At 31.2% G+C, this 6,668-nt stretch overlaps 1 long non-coding RNA gene across 3 annotated transcripts; it reads left to right on the top strand.

The window, feature by feature from the left end:
- The first annotated feature begins 267 nt into the window (after window positions 1-267).
- Window positions 268-2,878, top strand: LOC144998013 (uncharacterized). Of its 3 annotated transcripts, none has more exons than XR_013660058.1 (6): window positions 268-1,281; window positions 1,367-1,535; window positions 1,820-1,879; window positions 1,973-2,044; window positions 2,148-2,330; window positions 2,563-2,878. It is a non-coding gene; the product is annotated as an uncharacterized LOC144998013 (long non-coding RNA). The 3 variants fall into 3 exon arrangements; XR_013660056.1 differs by having other exon boundaries at window positions 270-1,281; window positions 1,820-1,883; XR_013660057.1 differs by having other exon boundaries at window positions 272-1,281; window positions 1,820-1,883; window positions 2,244-2,330.
- Window positions 2,879-6,668: the final 3,790 nt, after the last annotated feature.

The following is a 6,668-nucleotide window of genomic DNA, read 5'->3' as shown; positions in this document are numbered from 1 at the left end:
CCCACAACCAAACAAGGAACATGAAATGAAGCGGAAGACACATATTCTCTTACCTATCGGATACTACATATATATATATATATATATATATATATATATATATATATATATATATATATATATATATATATATATATATATATATATATATATATATATATATCTTATCTTATGTTAACACTTTATAAAGCTATGTATCTGATGGACCCTACTAATTTTAAGACAAAAGTCTTAGAATTCAAGGGGTGAAATCTTAACCTTCCATTCTTATTCCAATGGCCAGATGACTTTCCAGACACTCATATGGATCGACCATCTCGGATACCTTTCCCTCACTCTCCCTTTTCATTTCAAAATTTGAATACTCACCTTTTCTCTCTGGAAACCCTAGCTACCATCGCCACAACCAGAAGCACTCTTCTCCTTCTTTCTTCACTTACCGGTTACCCATCACCACAATCGCCATAGACACCTCCTTCACCATGACGACCACGATCATTGATTTTATCGAGTTCATTGATTTTATCGAGTTCATTGATTCATCTATTTTTAATATGTGTTTTATCTATTTTTTCAGTACTCCGGTGAAGACGACACCTCCATCAGTTCCATCTGTTCCAGTAGCCACCCTCCAGATAATATTTCACATAAGCTTTTGCTCACCTTCTTTCCTTCACTTATCTTTATATGTTCCGGTCAACTCCATTCACCACGTCGTTCTCTCCAAGAAACCCTAGATCTAAAGCTAAGCCTATAAACCACAAAATCTCAGCCCATCCAAGTTTCTCTCTTTTATCTATTTGTTCTTGCCTTCTTAAAATATCTCTAATGTTTTTTTAATCACTTTTATTTAGAAACCTATTTTTGCTCATTGTGGCTTCATGTGCAAGGTTTCAGAAAATGGAAGCCAACGACACCACCAACTACCGCTTTTGCCTCCATAGATATTCTCATCTCTCTCTCCCTCTCTGGTTTGAAGAAAGAAATACACACGCCACCTTCACATTTCGATTTGTATTTCTCTATGACATTGGGTTTTGACACCACTTTCATACTTCCATCTGTATTTCTCTATAACACCGGGTTTTGACAATGTTATTTTTTCACACTTCCACCTGCTACGAGTCCAATATGTGGTTATGGTTCTTTTAGTGTCTGAACATTCAGCGTCAAACATTTTGCCTACCATGTCTATTACCAATCATATGGGGATGTGTGTATTTACATATATATGTGTGTGTCATATGTGTTTATATGGTTTCAATTTCATGTCTCATTAAGGTAAAAACAAAGTTTCATGAAATCTGGCCTTATAATAGTGTTTATTAATGTGCAGTTTTCATGACTATGGTTTTTCATTTTGTAGGCTAGCAAACTTATGGTTCTAAGAATCTTCATGAAGGAGTGAACCTGGTTCAGAAGTTGGAAGTACAACGACTACTCGCTGTTTGACCAAATCAGAAATGATTCAAAGCAAATCGTACACAAGTTCATGATCCTAACCTACCATATGGTAGTAAAGTGGTATAATGAAGGTATATTTATGTTTTTATTTCCACTTTAAGGGGATAATCACAAAAAGAATTGACCCCATTATGACCTGATGCATTTGCTAAAGTGAATTGCATTTCTTTGAACATTAATGATGTAATGTGGTTGACATGCTGCTCCCTCTATACCTATTTGAAATAACAAATTGGTACTTGAAATTTATACTGGTGGTGATTGATTATTACGACTTAAAAGTTAAGCATGTGATTCACCAACATGTGACTGCTAAGAATCAAAAGGCTCACAAGTTTGATGTTTTTTTTTATAGGATTGGGTGAAAATTTTGCCTTTCATTTTATCGTCTGAAGCAACCAATTTGGCCTATCATGTCGGTGCGTTGTAGATTATTTTCTAAAATGACCAATTTATCCTTTATTTTGTTGCTGAAGTGACTGGTTTGCCCTTTGTTTTCACCTTTCAGGTTTAGAAGCAAAATAAAAGCATCTGTATAGTTAAGGTTTGGCCCTGTTCCAGTTAAGGTTTCTCTTTCATGGTGAGAAATTTCTTTTTTATTTTTATTTAAGCCTTTGTGTTTGTTGTCTTATGAATTTGTACTCTAATCAAACACTTTTACCGTTCTATGTATTCTATAACAGAGTGCAAAGAATGTATGTTTGAACGAAAGTAGAAATTGATTAAGGTAGTTTAGTTTCCTTTCCAATGGGTGGTTGCTTTTGGCTAATATCTTACAGATAATTGATTTACAAGGATAGGTTGCAGTTGACACTGATGGGCAGAAGAAAGGTAGTCAAAAGTTCTTGACAACAAGTTGTAACAAGGTAGTTTGACATTTCTGATCCTCCATAGCAAGGTTTTGAAAAACGGGCCAGACATCGAACCGGTTGTCTTGTAGTGTGTGTTCTATATATTTACATTATAATATGAAGTGTATATATAAAATACATAGTTATTTCAAAAGTACATTCTTGTAATAGAAAGTATTGAAAGTAGGATCCTAAACAACATTACAAGTGTAGGGTCCTGAAGGTTTTTATGCAATTGCTTTTGTAGTGTGCTTGGGGTGGCTTATTGAAGAGGAGATCGTTGAACATACCAATAGGTAAATTTTGGAAGTACATATCTGCAATGTTGGCTAAAGGTTTTGTGAATTCAAGGGCAGTTTAGTCAATTCACTGTCTTGTGTTGTACTTGTACAAACCAGAGCCAATGTTGACTGGGATTATGCAAACAACATATTGAATGCATCATGTTTCCTGCAGTAGAGTGGGATTGTGTGTGCTATAATAAAAAATAAACAAATAAATGAAACCGTGGTTAATTTGGTCCATCTACTAATTTATTTATGCTAGCATTATATTTTCAGCTCTTTTGATAAAGCTTTGTAATTTGAATTTTATACTCATTTGAGCTTATTATTCAAAGCACATTGTCCTAAAGTTCAAGTTCGGGTTTTAACTTTGAACAGGCTCAGTTAATATCATCCGATATTTTTCTAGGAAGGAAGTGGTAAACTATGTTGTTATTATCCAAGTAATCAGTTTTGGTTTCTATCTTTTTGTACAATTGGTTATAAGTAAATCTTATATAAGGGTAGTTTTGGAAATTTAGTGTACTGTTATTAAACAATTTATTTATATTATCTGAAAGTACTTGAAAACCATGTAATTATCAAATATATGGTAACTCACGATTATAAAAAACAGAACCTAAAATCATGTTCATGATGTTTTTGGGAAGAAAGTTTTATTGAATAGTTACATATAATTTATATTGCTTTCAAAATCGATGGATGATGAAAAACAAAGTATTGTGCATTTCTTTCATTCACCAAGGCATGAGAAAATAAAAAGTATAAACCAAAGTACAAGCTAAAGTTTAAAATTTTCTTAACATAAAATATTATTAAAATAAATGGATAAAAACTTTCTTGCTCTAACAATGTTAATCAGATAATAAAATTATTGAACAAAAATATTATGTATGTACCAAATTTTTAATTCACAACCTACGTTATTATTTTTTAAAATTTTAAATATTATGATTAGAACTCTCATTTACTATTATTATTTATTAAAAGTATACAATAATTGTAGAAGGAAAAGAAAAACTTATTTTGAAGTCTTTTATCTATTGAAATGTCATTTAATACTTCACATTTAAAAATTAATAAAAAAAATTATAAGAGAAAAAAAATGGAACACATACGCATAACAAAACTCATGATGAATTATACACACTACAACAAAACTGTAAAAACAAAAATAAGAGAATTTGATAAAACAATTTTTATTTAAATAAAACATAATTAATTTATTTATTTTATTTCTATTAACTGATAACTTTTTTTAAGTTACACAAATATATTTATTTGTTGAATAATATTAAATTAAGAAATTAAAACATATTCGGTTTAATAATTTGAACGTTTTATTGACTATAATAAAGTTAAATATGAATATTTTAAAATTATTAATAAGTTAATTATTTTAAAACATATAAAAATAGATATTGTGTATTTCTAAGATTCTCAAAATGTTTAAAATAAGTTATTAAACTTTTGAACAAAATATTATAATTTCAAATAATGATGACAAAAAATAAAATTATTTCTCTTCTTAAATCTTAAATCCTAAACTTCATAAATCCTAATTGATATATTCCAACATAATTTCATTGAATAAAATACAATAACTTTTTATTTTATTTATTTATTTATTTTTTTTTATATTTGACAATATTGAACGTATTCCACTGTATTTTTATTATAAATAAAAAAAATTACCATAATTTTGACCCTAAAATAATGATATATTTTTTTTACCAAAAAACAACAATATAATTTTATTTTAAATCAAAATAACAACGTAGTTTTCTTATCGCAAAAAATTAATGAACTTTTATCATTCACCGGTATATTTTTATTTTTAACCAAAAAAGAAAACATAATTTTACTTTTAACACAAAATAGTCTGTCTGAAAGAAAATTCAACATCCGTTTTCTAAAACAAATAATTTTTCGATATCTTTTTAATTTCTATTTACGCATATCTACCAAATAACTGCGAAGTAAAAACAAAACAATTAATAGATGACAACGGAAATGAAACCATTCGGCCCTCGTAGTTAGACACCTAACTAGAAACTATCCACCGAAAAAACTATCGAATACAACAAACCGCCAAAATACTAAAACGAACTATCTTACGCAAAAAAGAAAACTAATCGCCGCATGGAAACTATCGGCCGAAAGGAACTATATGGCGCCGCCGCATCGCGCGGGTATCCTACTAGTATGTATATATATATATATATATATATATATATATATATATATATATATATATATATATATATCCCTTAATGTATACATTAACGAATCATAAGGTTAACATTATGGTCCTTTTCTACTGAATGTACTAGACTCGACTGTTTTGTTTGTTGTTTGTAAAGTGGAAATACTGTAGTATTCTATAAAATGACTACTATTGTACTAATTACCTTAAATTGAGTATTAAGGTATAATGTGATTTCTAGATCCCATACTAAACGCTCTCCCTGTCAAGAGATTCTGGGAACCAAACGCAACCTCTACAATAATTGCAAGCCGTGAACATCCACATTAAAATTATATGATCATGTATACCCAATATAACTATCACCTTTTGTTTAGAACAATGTGTTAGTGATTCATTGGTATAGTTAGATCGTGTAAGTGTTCCATGCTATAGCACCTTGTTATGTTTGTTCTGTTATCGTGTATTGTATCTTCCTCCCTGTTTCTCTTTATTGAGTGTTCTCTTATGTTATCGTGTATTGTATCTAGTATAAACTGACTCTCTAAACTATACCCATTATAGCTTACTAGTGTTTAACTTGAACTGTTGTTGAAAAGACTCGTTTTACTACTAAGTTATGCTTTTACTCTAAAATGGAGTTTTGTTAAACTAAAAAGTAACAGAACTTTAAAATAGCTTTCGAAATGTTTTGATTACTTATAAAAGACATAAGTAACCCTTTAAAAGATGTTTAACAAACCATTTAGACAATTATAAATTGTGTTCAACTTGTATCCCCCTAAAAGCGTTTAAAACAGTTTAAAAGATTCATTACGGGGTATGAACTCACCTGATGTGGGTGATTCAAATGGGTATGCGTGTAGGGATGAGAAGTTCCATGAATGAAGTCCTGAGACACAACAAGTCCTAAATGACACATAATGACACATATTGGCATGAATATAGTGTTTATATACAACTATATGAAAGAAAACACCTTCCGGGACTAGGAAACACTTTGACCAAGTGTTGGAATCACATGTGATTCAACAAAGGAAGGTAAAATGGCACTCAAATGAGTTTACTACCATGGGTTTACGGCCGCAAACTCATGGTCAAACATGGCTAAGAGTGACTTTGAAGGCTAGGGATGCTTTAGGGACTTTTGTTCTATATTTGCATGAGAAAGACTCGCCCATAGGAGGCCCTTGATGAGTTTACGGCCAAGCATGGAGCTTAAGGTGGTAATCTCGTAGACTTTATGAAATGGGGGTGGTTTAAGGTCATACAATCATCAAGGAAGAGTTCTGGGTCACTAGCTTTGCATCTTATAGGGTTTTAAGGCTCAAACATGTCCTAACATTGAGTTTACGACCAAGGAAGATCTTAGGCCGTAAACTCATGGTGTTCTTGGGGAAAATGTGTGTTTCAAGTCTCTAAGGATAAGTCCTATCTGGATATGAAGTATAGGGAAGAGTACTTATGATCTAGAAGCCTGCAATGGTTGATATTGGCCAAGAACACTAGTGTGTGTTCTTGGTGAAACTTGAAGATCTAAGAAAAGAGTGATTTCCATGGATGAAATCATGTAAGGATACTACGTTAAGAGATGTATCGACAAATATAGGAAGAATACTTACATCTTTTGAAGATCTAGGAAGGAAATTGGATGATAGTTGACAAAGAATGAAGAAAATCCGGCCAAGGAATGAAGAAATGAGAAGAAATGACCAAATGCATTATATATGCACTTGAGTTTACGGCCATAAACTCATGGTCTTGTGGCCGTGAACTCATTTAGATGGGCTTAAGGTTCAATTTGCTACACTGTGGTCCTAGTAGGTACTTCCTAACACTTATTCCTTAAGTGTATTAGGCTCA

This window comes from Lactuca saligna, chromosome 5, assembly GCF_052625555.1.
Source record: "Lactuca saligna cultivar CGN05327 chromosome 5, ASM5262555v1, whole genome shotgun sequence".
Taxonomy (NCBI): Eukaryota; Viridiplantae; Streptophyta; class Magnoliopsida; order Asterales; family Asteraceae; genus Lactuca; species Lactuca saligna.
Note: the sequence above shows the minus strand (reverse complement) of the source record. Positions and strands in the feature narration are given on the sequence as shown.